The sequence below is a fragment of the Oncorhynchus nerka genome, linkage group LG7 (assembly GCF_034236695.1).
Source record: "Oncorhynchus nerka isolate Pitt River linkage group LG7, Oner_Uvic_2.0, whole genome shotgun sequence".
NCBI classification, from domain to species: Eukaryota; Metazoa; Chordata; class Actinopteri; order Salmoniformes; family Salmonidae; genus Oncorhynchus; species Oncorhynchus nerka.
Window position 1 is genome coordinate 67,450,685 of NC_088402.1, and position 16,474 is coordinate 67,467,158.

The 16,474-nt window shown below is 41.6% G+C and overlaps 1 pseudogene; it reads right to left on the bottom strand.

The window, feature by feature from the left end:
* Positions 1–15,889, bottom strand: part of LOC135572654 (cilia- and flagella-associated protein 74-like) — a 54,265-nt pseudogene extending 38,376 nt beyond the window's left edge.
* Positions 15,890–16,474: the final 585 nt, after the last annotated feature.

Here is a 16,474-nt window from a genome sequence, read left to right on the forward strand (position 1 = left end):
AACTACCCACAAAATCAAAAAGGCTGCCTAAGTATGATTCCCAATCAGAGACAACGATAGACAGCTGTTGATTGAGAACCATACCCGGCCAAAACATAGAAACAAAGAACATAGAGTTTCCCACCCGAGGCACACCCTAAACCAACCAAACATAAAGAATAAAAAGATCTCTACGGTCAGAGCATGACAAAAACACCAAGGGGGATTAATACTTTTGCAAGGCACTGTAGCTGACCCAATTTCAGGGGGATCCAACAGATGGTAGTGCTGGAGGCGAAGAGTCTCCTGATGTAGCTGTGGTGATATAAATGAATGCCAACCCAGGGAATTCTCCACGCAGCCTAACGACACACACACACAAGCTCCCTTCTCAACAGCTCCACTCAAGTGACTGAGTTTTTTTCCCATCATGTCCATTTTCTTCAGGGATACTGAGGTGAGACGTCTTGAACCTGCAGTGAAATCATTTTGACAGGTGCCACCGAACGGGCGCACTCCTTAGTTTTTCCTTTTTCCAACTATGTGACCCACTTTTAATAGGTGGTCAAACAGATGGCTCTTCTCCCAGAGACAAGGACACTCAGGGGTGTCGAAGCAGCCATCTTAACCCGAGCCAAATGACAACCTTCAAACGGCTCTCCCAGGAATTCAAAGACCCATAATCAATTATAGCCATTTCAGATTTAAATTGGATTGAGCAGTCTAATGAACTCATCATTTTGTGGGTGAAAGCAGAGACATATGACGAGATCTCAATATATACAGTACCAGTCAAAAGTTTGGACACACTTACTCATTCAACGTTTTTCTTAAATTTTACTATTTTATACACTGTAGAATAATAGTGAAGACATCAAAATGAAATAACATGTATTAACCAAAAAAGTGTTAAACTAATGAAAACATATTTTAGATTTTAAATTCTTCAAAGTAGCCACCCTTTGCCTTGATGACAGCTTTGCACACTCTTGGAATTCTCTCAACCAGCTTCATGAGAAATGCTTGAGTTCCCACATATACTAAGCATTTGTTGGCTGCTTTTTCTTCACTCTGCGGTCCAACTCATCCCAAACCATCTCAATTGGGTTGAGGTTGGGTGATTGTGGAGACCAGGTCATCTGATGCAGCACTCCATCACTCTCCTTGGTCAAATAGCCCTTACACAGTCTGGAGGTGTGTGTTGGGTCATTGTCCTGTTGAAAAACAAATTATAGTCCCACTAAGCGCAAACCAGATGGGATGGCGTATCGCTGCAGAATGCTGTGGTAGCCATGCTGGTTAAGTGTGTCTTGAATTCTAAATAAATCACTGACAGTGTCACCAATAAAGCACATTCACACCGTCACACCTCCTACTCCATGCTTCATGGTGGGAACCACACATGCGGACATAATCCGTTCACCTACTTGCGTAATATCCATTGCTTGTATTTCTTGGCCCAAGCAGGTCTCTTCTTCTTATTGTTGTCCTTTAGTAGTGGTTTCTTTGCAGCAATTCGATCATAAAGGCCTGCTTCACGCAGTGTCCTCTGAGCAGTTAATGTTGAGATATGTCTTACTTGAACTCTGTGAAGCATTTATTTGGGCTGCAATCGGAGGTGCAGTTAACTCTAATGAACTTATCCTCTGCAGCAGAGGTAACTCTGGGTCTTCCTTTCCCGTGGCGTTCCTCATGAGAGCCAGTTTCATCATAGGGCTTGATGGTTTTGCGACTGCACTTGAAGAAACGTTCAAAGTTCTTGAAATGTTCCGCATTGACTGGCCTTGTCATGACTTCCGCCGAAGTCGGCTCCTCTCCTTGTTCGGGTGGCGTTCGGCGATCGACGTCACTGGCTTTCTAGCCATCATCGCTCCATTTTTCATATATCCATTTGTTTTGTCTTGTTTCCATACACACCCGGTTTTCATTTCCCCAATCAATTTACTTGTATTTAACCCTCTGTTTCCCATCATGTTTTGTGTGTAATTGTTTCATGTTATTGTGGTGTTTTATTACGCTCTTTACTATTGTTATGTTCCGTGTTTTGAGCGCATTTGATTTATGTAGTGCTCTCGCTTTGGAACTAAAATATTGTGTGCCTGTTTACATCACTCTACTCTCCTGTACCTGACTTCGCCTCTTATACACTCGATGACAGAGCTTCATGTCTTAAAGTAATGATGGACTGTCATTTATCTTTGCTTATTTGAGCTGTAATTGCCATAATATGGACATCTTCTGCTTTAAGAAAGAAAGAAATTCCACAAATTACTTTTAACAAGGCACACCGGTTAATTGGAATGCATTCCAGGTGATTACCTCATGAAGCTATTTGAGAGAATGCCAAGAGTGTGCAAAACTGCCATTAAGGGTGGCTACCTAAGTATCTCAAATATTAAATATATTTTGATTTGTTTAAAGAAAAGCCCTTGAACGAGTAGGTGTGTCCACACTTTTGACTGGTACTGTATATACCATATATATACTATGGCTCTGTGTATGTGGCTCTAGGTAAAAAGATGACCGATTACTGTATGTTCTCTAATCATGAGGCATGACTCTCCATAAAACTAACTCTCTAACTATTATACTCTAACTACTCTCCGTACTACTATGGCTGACCCTGTAAAACATTACATTTTACTGCACCTATCCGGTGTATGTGACAATAAAGCATATACTTTCCAATTGCACTGTATATATATATATATATATATATATATACACACACACACACACACAGTGCAATTGGAAAGTATTCAGACCCCTTGACCTTTTGCACATTTTGTGGTATTACAGCCTTACTCTAAAATCTACACATAATGCCCCATAATGGCAAAGCAAAAACAGGTTTTTAAAAATGTTAGCAAATATATTAAAAAATCCAAAAAAGAAATACCTTATTTACATAATTCAGACCCTTTGCTATGAGACTCGATATTGAGCTCAGGTGTATCCTGTTTCCATTGATCATCATTGAGATGTTTCTAAAAATTAATGTCCACCTGAGTCCACCTTGGACATGATTTGGAAAGGCACACACCTGTCTATTTAAGGTCCCACGTTGACAGTGCATGTCATAGCAAAAACCAAGCCATGAGGTTGAAGGAATTGTCCGTAGAGCTCCGAGACAGGAATGTGTCGAGGCACAGATCTACGGAAGGGTACCAACACGTTTCTGAAGCATTGAAGGTCCCCAAGAACACAGTGGCCTCCATCATTCTTAAATGGAAGAAGTTTGGAAGCACCAAGAGTATTCCTAGAGCTGGCCACACGCCCGGCCAAGCAATGGGGGGAGAAAGGCCTTGGTCAGAGAGATGACCAAGAACCGGATGGTCACTCTGACAGAGCTCCAGAGTTCCTCCGTGGAGATGGGAGAACCTTCCAGAAGGACAACCATCGCTGCAGCACTCCACCAATCAGGCCTTTATGGCCAGACGGAACCCCCCCCCTCAGTAAAAGGCACATGACAGCCCGCTTGGAGTTTGCCAAAAGGCACCTAAAGGAATTGAGAAACAAGATTCTCTGGTCTGATGAAACCAAGATTGAACTTTTTGGCATGAATGCCAAGCGTTACGCTGAAGGAAACCTTGTACCATCCCTACAGTGAAGCATGGTGGTGGCAGCATCATGCTGTGGGGATGTTTTTCTGCAGCAGGGACTAGGAAACTAGTCAGGATCGAGGGAAAGATGAACGGAGCAAAGTACAGAGAGATCCTTGATGAAAACCTGTTTCAGGGCGCTCAGGACCTCAGACTGGGGCGAAGGATCACCTTCCAACAGGACAACAACCCTAAGCACACAGCCAAGACAACGCAGGAGTGGCTTTTGGACAAGTCTCTGAATGTCTCAAACATCTCTGGAGAGACCTGAAAATAGCTGTGCAGTGATGCTCCCCATCCTATATATATATATATATATGTTTTCTTGCAGTGCCAGTGCATTCCACCAGCTATGGGTTTGAACTGACACCCATCGTTCATGACTGGATAAGTTCATGTTTATCAAAAGGGTATTAGGCAAGTATTATATTCTAATACGCTCGACCAGTTGGGGTTTAGTGATAATGCCTGTGACTGGTGGATGTTTAATGCTTATACAGTTATACTAGTTAAAGCAAGTAAATGTTAAGGCACATACATTTTAAGGTGGAATGATATTATAAGTTTTGATGAGGCTTGTTTCGGCTGATAGTCTAAGGTAAAGCTAACTGACTAGAGTGCTCACACCCGTTTTATGATAGAACCCATGACTGGTGAATGTTTAGTGCTGAAGGTGATGATGGATAGACTGGGTATCAGTCTGTTTGTGCCATCCTGCCACTCCTTGTCATGCAAAACAGATCTGGGACCAGGCTTTCCCATAATCATAATAATTGTTAACGTTCATGACTTGTTAAGGTTTAGGCCTCTACTAACATCCGTCACTAGTCAAGGTGCCGATGGCTATACTGTAGCGGTGCCACTTTCCATCCCTTGCACGTACAGATGGCACACTTGGTGAAACCCCATGTGGCCAAAGGCCTGATGGGATACCCAGCACCCCAGAAATAGTTTGGGTAATTACCACCACCACCACAGCCATGTCTCCTTTCTCCTAGCAATGTCAAAAGATAAACCCTAAATCAACCAACTCAAGAGAGGGCAATTGGAGAATGTAGAAATGTCTAGGCACCTGTATTATCTATTTTTAGGAATCTGCCGGCTTCGATTGAAAAGTGAGGCGGTGGAGAGAAGAACTATTAATTCTGGAGGAAGAGGAGCGGCGTCAGAAACAGAAGACATTAATCAACACAGCCTCTCTCCTCTAGGTGAGAGGAGGACGGTTGTGCATACAGGAGGTATTGTTATAAATAAGTGGGGGAAGAAAGAGGGAAGGAGGTAGTTTTAGGAAAAGCACGTCGTCTGCTTTGTCGTCTTCTTTGACTCCCCAGCAGGTGTTAGTGGGAAATGGTTTTAAATGTTTGGCTTTGATTTGGTGTTTGAGATGAAACATGCTGTCCCCTGAAATATGTCAAAAGTGGTTTATTGTGTAACTCTGGTTGGTGTTTCTCTCACATTTCTCAGAAATCTGTCAACGACTGTTATTCTAGGCTATATTTTAATGGTTGGCTCAAAAGTTAAGTCATATTGCGCGATTCTGGTTGGTGTTGCTCTTGCTGTTCCCAAATATTTCAAGTGCTATACACAGTATATTATTACTTTAAACCATTGACTCAAAAGCAAAAGTAACATATTGTATGATGCTAGTTGGTGTCTGTTTTTGGGGACTTGGGGGGGGGGGGGGGGGGGGGGGTAAAAAGCTGTCATTTTCAGAGTCACTGTCATCACATCATCACGTGCACTTTGTGCGCTCCAGCTTCCAGATGGCAGCTGCCACAAATCCACCCTCGCTCTATGACTTGTGACACAGACACGCAGGTGGAGAGACATGCCTGTAAATGTAATTGCTGGCAGAGCTTTCTTAACCCTCTGCATAATGTATCACATTCATAATAAGAAAGGATTTGCTGTTGTTCAATCCCAAATCTAAAGCAGAGGGGATTGAGATCTCAAACAGCAAGAGCAGAACCAGCTTATCCAGGGTTCTTTGACCCCATCCAATTCAGTAGTCCCAGGGTTTTGGGGGTTTAAGTGAAGCCTAATACATTTCCATGCCATTTGTTATGTTATTGAATATTATGTACTGTATATTCTGGTTTGTCCCCATCTTTGCCGAGTTACATGTGAGGAAAGCTTGAGTAAGTGCTGCCGTGAGATTGCATGGGATTTCCATGAGCTGTTTTTCTGTAAAAACGGAATTTAACACAGTGTCAGAGTAGTACTCAGAATATGCAACAGCAGCTACAATCAAACTCTATAATTGTGTCAAATATGAACGGCATGAAAAGTGTTATTACACTGCATTCGGTTTTAAGGATGTGTTGTCTTCTAGAGGGGGAGACAGCTATGGAGGGACAGAGAGGAAAGGCAGAGGCAGGATTTGTAACACATTTGTCAGCACTACCACTAGACCTGACTCCGGCACAGGCCTCGTCTTTTTTTTTCTAATACAAAACTATTTAATAAGCAAACTGCAAAGCTCTACTGTACATAATGTGAACGAATGACCCTTTCTGACCAATTGACGGACCCATCTACTTTGGACCACGATGCTGTCTAGATAGAGGCGATTGAACATGCAGATCTTCAGGTCAATGCTTGGCTAAGCCACCCACATAGGCAAGCACACAGCCGTCCCTCGGACTCCAATGGATATCTGTGAATGAACGAGGCCCCCGTCAATCAAAACTAGTGCCTGGACATTTCCAAGGTTAAGCCAGAGTGACGTTCTTCTCATTAGTCTTCACACATAATATTGTAAATATTGAGTAAATTTTTATTTTACTGATTACATCACTCCAAATTCTCAAAGCACGAGAGGTAAGTTGTTTTGTCATACATAGGTTAAAGCCTGGCTATTGGCTTTGGTTGAATATGCTTTTGGTCTTACTGTGAGTTTTCCACTGTATCTAGCAGAGCGTAGGCCTAGTGTTAGTTCATGAGGGAAATCTTACCGATTCACAGGTTGGGTTGGAGAACTTGATGTGGAAGTCCATCTTAGCCTCCCCTGGAATGGTGGGTGTGAACAAAATCTGTAGTTGGACACTTTCAAAATGGGCCCACCTCCCCTCTCTGACCTAGGCTTAAGAGGAAGTCTTAAGGGTACAGGTCACAACAACAGTCACATCATCAAGTGCAGTATCAGAGGTGTATTCATTAGTGCACACCGTAGAACATTTTTTTGCAAGGGAAACAATATCTTCTTATTGGACAAATTCTGTTTCGGCCTGTTTGCTTCCGTTTGGTTCCAAGTAAATACACCCCCTGATGAAATATAGAGCTATTTTTAATGCAGTACCCTACATCTCACGCATGCGCAACCACACACACACACCACACAGACAGAAGGCAGAGGGAGCAGCGCAGCAATGCACCATTACCCCCAAGAGAGGAGTAATGAGCCCTAAACAAGCCCACAACTACACAGGGCCACAGGGCACACATGACATTAGTGCACAAACACACCATGGAAGGAGAGCTGGAGAGAGGACGAGATGAGAGAGAGATGACAAAGGCAGACTTCTATCACTACAGAACTAGTGAGGATGTGTGTGTGTTTGTGTTAGCATGAAGACGGCTGCTACGTTGCTTTAATGTTTTATACATTTGTTTGTATCTGATAATTCACCATTTTACCCATTCACACAAAAAGACAGAGGCAGACTTATATCAAAACAGAACTGTACAGAGAAGAGGGGAAGAAGAAAAACTGTATCAGGAAGACAACACAGGGTCAAATTTACTAAACGTTTTTTTTTTTACCAAACTTCTGTTCTTCACTCAACATTCCAGTCTCTTCTACAAAGAACTGGTGAGGTAGCATTGTCATTCTGTCTCAGTTTTGATCTGGTAGTGTGTACATATGACACAATATAATAACTAGACCAAGGGATTCCTATAGCAGTTGTTCAAAGGCACTATACCTCTCCGATGGTGATGTCACTGCCTCCTGCTGCTCTGAGGCCTCGCCTCGTCTTCCTGAGGCAGCCTCCACACCCCCCAGGGTCTCTGACACAGCACGTGTATGGGCCCCTGATACCACATACATATGTACACATGAGCGCAAAAAATGACACGCCCCACACACACTGCACCTCACGCACGCACGCAGGCACACACGCACGAACGCATGCACGCAAGCACGCACGCAAGCACGCACGCACATTATCAAAGCATCTATTAATCAGTAAAAAAATATAACATGCTGAGTAGAGAGATGTTTCATTTTTATACATCAAAGAGTCATGTGTTTTATTTACCTGACTGTTTGGAGTTATTCTGTGTTTTGTGATTAGGGTTGGAAAGGCAGGCTATATTACTGGAAACTTGTGTATCACTGAACTACGCAAATATTTCAAGGATTTTATGTAATCTATTACAAGACATTTAGTAGCCCTTTTGGGTACTTCAGATTTGTACAGATGTCTGCAATCATCTCTGGCCCTCTGTGTGGTCTTATCACATGTAAAATATATTAAATTATTATTATTTATTTTTTTACAATTGCTAGGATCCATTTCTCAATACTTAGGTCACTTTTTCAAAACTCTTCACACAGTTTTCCTAACCAACTTTCAGCTTGGTACAGCAGTTAATTTCACATCCAAAATGCACTAAAACTACCAAAACACTTCATACAGCTCTCAAATCAACTCAATCTTCCATAACACTAGCAAAGGTTGTTACCCAACAAGCACACTTTGTCACTCATAAAACAATGACCTAAAAAACACTAACAACAGGTAGCATTACGCAATGTTTTCTTTTGTAAAATGTCTTTACAAAACAATAATGACACCTCTCTACTGTTTAGAATTCACTGCAGTATATGTTACAGGAATTAATCCGACATGGTGCAATAAGCTTCAATATGTTCTGTCATTTTTTGGCATTGAGTGATTCCAAAATAGAAGAATTTGTATATACACCATTTCCCGATACAGATACAGTAGCAATGCTAGTCAACCCTGTCTTCTGCATTTGGCCACAGATTCTCATCCACATCATATCTTATGTAATCTTGGGCAATACACCCAGGAAAGAATATTCTAGCATGCCTGGTCCATCCCTGGCAATCTTCTATAGATATGTCTAGTCAACCAGCATTCATTGCGTCCAGGAGGGACATTTGATCATGTGGATGGTGGTCATGAACCTTCCACCTCCATAAGGAAAATAATTCCTCTATGGGGTTGAGGAATGGAGAGTAATGTGGGAGGAAAAGTGACACCATCCTGGGATGGGCTGCAAACCACTCTGTGACTGCACGGGAGTGGTGAAATGCCACATTGTCCCACACTGTAACGGTTTTCGTCGTCTGAGGAAGAGGATTCATTGGACCAAAGCGCAGCGTGGTAAGTGTTCATGCTTTCTTTATTAAAACGGAACACAATAACAAAGGGAATAACCGAAACAGTCCTGAAAGGTGCAAAACACTAAACAGAAATGAACTACCCACAAAACCCAGGTGGGAAAAAGCTGCCTAAGTATGATTCTCAATCAGAGACAACAATAGACAGCTGCCTCTGATTGAGAACCACACCCGGCCAAACACAAAGAAATAGAAAACATAGAAATAAGAAACTAGAATACCCACTCGAGTCACACCCTGGCCTAACCAAAAATAGAGATTAAAACCCTCTATGACCAGGGCGTGACACATACAATTACAAATGTTGGCCTATTTCGCCTCACTGCAACCCTTTCCTCACCTGGCACAACCCTTCCATAAAGACGTGACCAATGCATATGGGGATATCATTGTTTTGTTTCTTTGACATTCAGAGGCTGACTTTGCTTGGGAAGTAATCTAATTCATTCACTACCAGTTGATTAAGCTATTAACTTTCTGTACAATAGAAGATGTTTAAACCCAGACAGCTTTTAGTGAAACACTTGTGACTTTCTCTCATTGGGTTAAAGGTAGGCCCAACTTTTGAAAGTACCATGATCAGATTCCTAATGATGTCTCAGATTTAAATATTTACAAACAGGCAAATATAGTGTAGAGAATCCTTGTACCATCTACTGTTTACCCTCACTTATTAAACAGACCAGAGTCTTTGATATGCAGTTTTAGAATGTGTTCTTTCCCCTGTAAGAATTACATGGCAACGGAGGAATTTTGATAGCACACAGGGCTGAGGGCCACACCACCATGGACAAAGTTTCATTGCAAACAATACACACTGCTTTGGCATTAGAGAAATAGGGTAAGTTGAACACATACTGTAGGCCTATCTTTCTGCCCATTCTTAGACTGTAATTTCTGTGATTTGTATGGTATTAAAAAAATATTCCACTAATATGTAAAATTACGTAGAATTGCATGAAACGTTTATAAAAGGATATTTTTTCTCAGACCTGCAAATACGATGATAGATTCATGCAATGCTTTTACCATAAAGGAACTCTTTCCACTACTGCTTGTCCATGGTGGCCTGGCCCGCAGCCCTGTGTGCTATCAAAATCCCCACGTTGCCATATACTGCTTACAGGAGGAAGAACAGATTCTAAAACTGCATATCTAATGCTCTAGGCTGTTCAATAAGTGAGGGTAAACATAGACATGTGTCTGATTGTCTCCTTATAACCCTTATTATAAATAACGTTCACCCCCTTATGGAAAATATATTTCACAGTGGTTTAGATGGTACAATGATTCTCTACACTATACTTGCTTGTTTTGTCATATATACTGAAATTAGGCAAACTATTAGAATTTTAGCAACCGGGACATGGCTGAGTGATTTCTGCATAGTGCATATTTAAATAAGATGATAAAAGAAATGTCATGACAAAGCTGTAAAACATTGTCCTAAATATAAACCATCAACTTAGTGAATACTACTGGTGTTTAATATCAGGGTTTCTGCATGAAATATCCGTTATATATTTTTTAAACACATTTTACTATGTCAGTATGGATTTGTTGAACATTTTTGGCATCAAACTGGTGGCAGTTGTGAAAAAAGTCAATAGTTGGAAGAGTTAATTGAGAATAATGCTATTGTTGATTATATGCTTTTTTCATTAATTAGGCTATATTCTTTTGAACCATATGGTCTTTCTACTAGAAACTCATGGACAATATTGGCACATATTTAAAAAAACGAATACTATACATTAATACATTTTAAAGTTATTCAAGTATAAATGACCAAAGTTGCGATAGATTGCCATAGATTTTCCATTAATTACAAAAATTACTGAAGGTTCCGTTAACTTTGGCAAACTACTGGCAGCTTTGCAACCCTACCCGTGATGCAGGGCTCTCCTGGCCCTCAGAGGTGCTGATATTGAAGTGCTTCTCTCCTGTTGAAGCTACACACACACACACACACACACACACACACACACACACACACACACACACACACACACACACACACACACACACCAGCACTCCATCACTGGCCAGAGAAGTGTCTTATTGGATATATTCAAATCATCTTTGCCCATCTGTAATTTTCTCACTCATCATTATTGACAATTAATTTAGAAAAATATTCTATTCTTATTTACAATATATGTTATATGTGACTCCCAAATGACACAATACAGTATTTACCATTCATTTCTATTGGGCAAATAATCTGTAACACAACCAAAACTAACTGCAAATTCATCCAACAAGTTTGTAGAGTCACAAACTTGATTTAATCCAGGCACATGCACAGATAGGGTTCTACCGGTGCCCAAGCAGCTGCCTCTTTCCCCTCCCACTCGCCAAGTGCCCTTTTCTCATTTTTGTTCTGAACCCAATGGCCCCAAGTTGTCGTGAAGTCGTGAAGTTCGCTATCCCCCACCCCTATGCGGACCACTGGTCTGCTCAGTGGTCTGCACTGTATGGAGCTCATGTGCATCTGGTTGTGCCAACATGCATGGCTTAAAATGCAGAAACCGGTCAAGTGTGTGTAGCAAGCTACCCAAATGACATGGAAACAATGTTGATTCAACCAGTGGGTGCCTAGTTTAAATATCAACAGTACTTCCACAGCAGCATAACATTTGATTAACATTTGATAAGACTTGATTTACATTATCATCATCAATATTCACTCTGGTTGGCAGCAGCACTTCATCATTTATTTCCTTATAGAATCATAGCCGCCAGGAACTGTGCTGGAGGTGCTACAACATGCCTGAAAAATGTTACTACATTTGCCAAAGTGATAGAATTACTGCTGTCTGTTCAGAAATAAATCAAATAATTTAGAATAGCCTACCTCACTATGAGTAGGCCTATAATTTAGCCACAGAGGATCAATAGCTCTTTAAAAAATGACCTACAGTAGCTGTGGATTGTGTGTAGCCCAATAACAAGGCATAGCCTACAGTTGGGAACAGTCATTAAATCTGTCATTGAACAGCACTGCAGACAAAATAGGCCTTTGCAATATTTCAAATAAAATCACAGGAAAACACAGGTTGGAAAGCAAATGGCTCCTGCTGAAAAGGGAAGACACTAATCTGTCTGCTGTAGGCTACCCAAATAATTGATCAACTTCCAAATAGTTTTACAAAGTAAAATGAGAGAGTTAGGGTTTTGGCACAAGCACATCGGCCATTGCCGGCGAGTGAGCTGCACATCATTGGGCGAGTCAATGAAACTGGAAAGCTTTTCTAGGACTATAATTTCCTCCTCATTTTGTACAATATGTGTCTCCACACACGCCTAGGCCTAGGCTATTGATGGGTTCAAGACGAGGATGTTTTTATTTTTCTCATATTCTCAGTTTGTCAGTGTCAAAGTAGTCTGCCATTTTGATCACTTCTGCAGTCAAGTCTCCAGTCATGTATAATTACGTAGATTTGCATAAAATTATAATTTTTTTCTCCAGATCCTAGGCTACTAAAAATGGTCCCCACGTGTGCAACTTCTGTAAGCGCCTGTAATCTTCTGCTATATGCCACTACACAAATATGATGATATGCATACAATTCTCCCCAAGCCACCCTCCCTCGCACTCCTTTTCAAATCAAGATGGCACAGTACTGGATGGTTGCAGTTTTGCAAGCACCGACCCAACTTTGATATTTTGTGATTATTTTGTTGTTCCTTTTTTGACTACTTTCACTTAATATCTCCCCTATTATTTTTTTACAACCGACAAGAACTCATCAGACCGGAAGTTACTTACCCCAATTCCGGCTTCTACTTCGACTCATTTGTCCTGGGCTCTCTCTGTAATTCCAACCCAATTTTCGGGCTACTGAAGAGGAAATGCCGGCATTACAGAGGCAAGAGAGGGGGGATCTTGGTGAGATTAAGGCAAAGGGAAAGCCGGTCACCTCTTCCCTCCATTCTACTGGAAAATGTACAGTCACTTGATAATAAGATGGATGACCTCCGATTGTGGATTTGCTACTAACAGGACAATATTCTTTGCTTTTCAGAAACATGTCTCTCAGACAAGATACCCTTCACGGCTATCCTGCTCGATGGATTCTCCATTCTCCGGGCGGACAAGACAGTGAAGTGGGGAAATCGAAGGGGGAAGGGTTTGCCTCTTCATCAACTCCAATTGGTGTCCCAATTCCATAATAATGTCCTAGACCACTAAATCAAATCAAATCAAATGTATTTATATAGCCCTTCGTACATCAGCTGATATCTCAAAGTGCTGTACAGAAACCCAGCCTAAAACCCCAAACAGCAAACAATGCAGGTGTAAAAGCACTACTGTTCTACCCACAAGAAAGCATACAAGGCCATCCATTCGGCAAATTCGTGTTTACAAGCAGAAGCTGAAACAGGAAGTACCAGCGATTCGCTCCATTGAGGAATGGTCACCAGAATCAGAGGGTATGCTTTAGGACTGCTTTGCTAGCGCTGATTGGAATATGTTTAGAGACTCCGCCGATAACTTCGACGAGCTAACCATCGCCATCACCGGCTTCATTAGGAAATGCGTTGGCAACGTTATACCCACGGTGAATGTTCGCTGCTTTACCAATGAAAATCCCTGGATTAACACCGAGATTGGTCTCTGAACTAAAGAGTATGGCTACCGCACACAGAGCTATCGCAGACAACCCTGATGCTACGGCCGAAGACAGGAATAAGTGCAATAAGTCCCACTATGACCTCCGCAGAGTCATTAAACGACCAAAATAGTGGAGCAGGTAGACAGTTTCAAGTTCCTCAGGGTCCAAATCACCAAAATGGTTCAAACAAACACACACACAGTCGTGAAGAAGGCATGACATTGCCTCTTCCCCCTCAATAGGTTGAAAAGGTTTGGCATGGGCCATCAAATCCTGAAAAGGTTATACAGCTGTACCATCGAGAGCATATTGACTGGCTGCATCACTCCTTGGTATGGCAATAGCACCATCCTCGATCGCATGGTGCTACAGAGGGTTGTGCCGACAGCCCAGTGGGGCCAAGCTTCCTGCCATCCAGGACCTCTAGGAAAAGAAGGCCCGGAAAATTGTGAAGGACCCCAACCACCCAAGCCATAGACTATTTTCTCTGCTGCTGCATGGCAAGAGGTTCCGGTGCATCAAGTCTGACACCAACAGGCTCTTGAACAGCTTCAATCCCCAAGCAATACGACCGATAAATAACTAACAAAATAGCTACATGGACCGAGTTTACCTTGTATTTTTATTATTGACCTTTTATTTCAGTATCTCTATGCATACGCTACACACTCACACACACTGTCACTCCAATACACACGGACACTCACTCAATCATTTGCTCACTCACACGTAATATGCAAATACATTTGTACTGACTCTACACACCTGCACACCCACTCACATGCAAGCTGCTGCTACTCTGTTTATCTTATATCCCGTTGCCTAGTCACCTTACCCCTAAACATATCTACCTCCATCACTCCAGTATCCCTGCACATGTAAATATGTTATTGGAACTGACTTTCCTTTATATAGTATACTTCATATATTGTGTAATTAATATATCTTATATCTTATTCGCAGTATATCTTATTCTAGTGTTTTTTTGTTTATTTTTTTCTAGTAATACATTGATATTGATTAATGCGTTGTTGGGTTTTGAATTTGCAAGAAAGGCATGTCACTGTATTTGTGCATGTGACATTAAAACTTGAAACCTCCCAATTTACAAATTAAGCACTGAACACAGGTAGTCTAGACTTTAGATAACCACCATATCAGTGGAGGTTAGTGCCGTTTAAGATGAGGGAGGACAATACATTTTTTATGAGCATATTGGATGACTGTCATTCTTATTCCATTCAACCAGCTCAATGTAACATCGATAAGTTTAGGCTACAACATGATACTCAAATGTTCCCTATACTCAGCATGAGGTTGCTACCACCTAGCCTATGACTCAAAATTTACAACGTAGACTTACATTTAAAAAACACAAAATAACAGTTTACAAAGTCAAAAGAAATGTAAGTAATCAAGTTGACAGACATTGACACATTCAAAACCACCTTGCACACACTTGCCTGCATCTAGCTGGTCTAGGGTGTACTAATTAGTCCAACAGTTGCAAACGACAGTAACTATTGGACAAAATCAGGTATGTTTATCCCCGCTTCATTCCATTTGCTTCCATTTAATAAGAAACATTTTTCAACAGAAAAAAACAATATGGCTCTGTTGGAACCTGATGTGGACACCCCTGTGGCAGGGATCAAGGGTAAGGGTCTCATCTGGGTGCTGGTGGAGGAGGCCTTGGACAGGCCCTGAACCTATGCCTGGGCCTGGGCCTGGAGCTGGGCAAGGGCAGGAAGAGGGGACCAGGTTGAAGGATGTCCCCAGGGCCCTCCTATTGGTCAGGGTGATAGCCCAGGAAATGGTCTGGCCCACCACGTGGATGCCAAAGACAATGAGGCTGCTGTCTACAGAGAGCTAGGAGATGCATGACATGAGACACAATGAAAATGAGCATAAGTACTTGGATGACAGTACACAGTATGAGAGGGTAAATTAATAGAGATGAAGAACTACAACATTGATAATGTAATACTATACATACGGAATCGGAGGCGTGAGGGCCGTTTGGAGCCATTTAAGGAAATATGCAGATGACATCAGGCTAAGCTGCAGAGTAGGATGCCGAGATAAATGGGCACTCTTCAGACGAGGTCATTCTTAGTACTCACATCACATTTCTTTATGGTGCATCTGATGGGCACAGAGAAGGAGCCAGCTGCTGACACAAACTGGACCTCTGCCTTCAAATCCCTATTTATCTGGAAGGACATCAATGGTGATAATTTGTAGTTTCTCACTTTGGAGAAGGATGGGTATGCTTGACAGACTGACTGACTTACCATTGGTTGAAAAGCACCAGCCATTCATACTTTAGACAGACGTTTCAGAGCCATTGAGACAACACAGCGTGATATTTTCCACACTCAGTGGAATGATATTGCAGATCCATTTACAAAATGCTTCTGAAGATTTGACCAGGTCATGCTATACATTACAGATACAATTGAGGCAGATCGAAATGGCAACAGAGTGTGTGAGCATGTGTAATTGCTAACTTCCACATGTGCCAAGTTCTGTGTGAAAAGCAAACAAGCAAGACAAGCTCAAGACTAACATATAAAATATTAAATTACAACACGTGTATCTGTTGATACATTCCAGATAGAGCCCAGAGATCGCCCAAGAGCACTTCACAATGCTCCTGCCTCCAAAAGATACAAAAGGTTATCCAATCGATGCGGTGGAGAGAACAGGAAAACTTTTCAAAACTCAATACATAAACAATGAGTTGGAAAAAACAACCATAAGCAATCATAAGCACAATTTAAGGAAGACTCTATAGAGCACAAGCTGAGAATCAGTATCAAAATATTGTGTGATTATGGCGCAGTGATTCCAATGATAATACAGTATATTGCTGAAACCCATTTTAGGTCTAATATAACCAA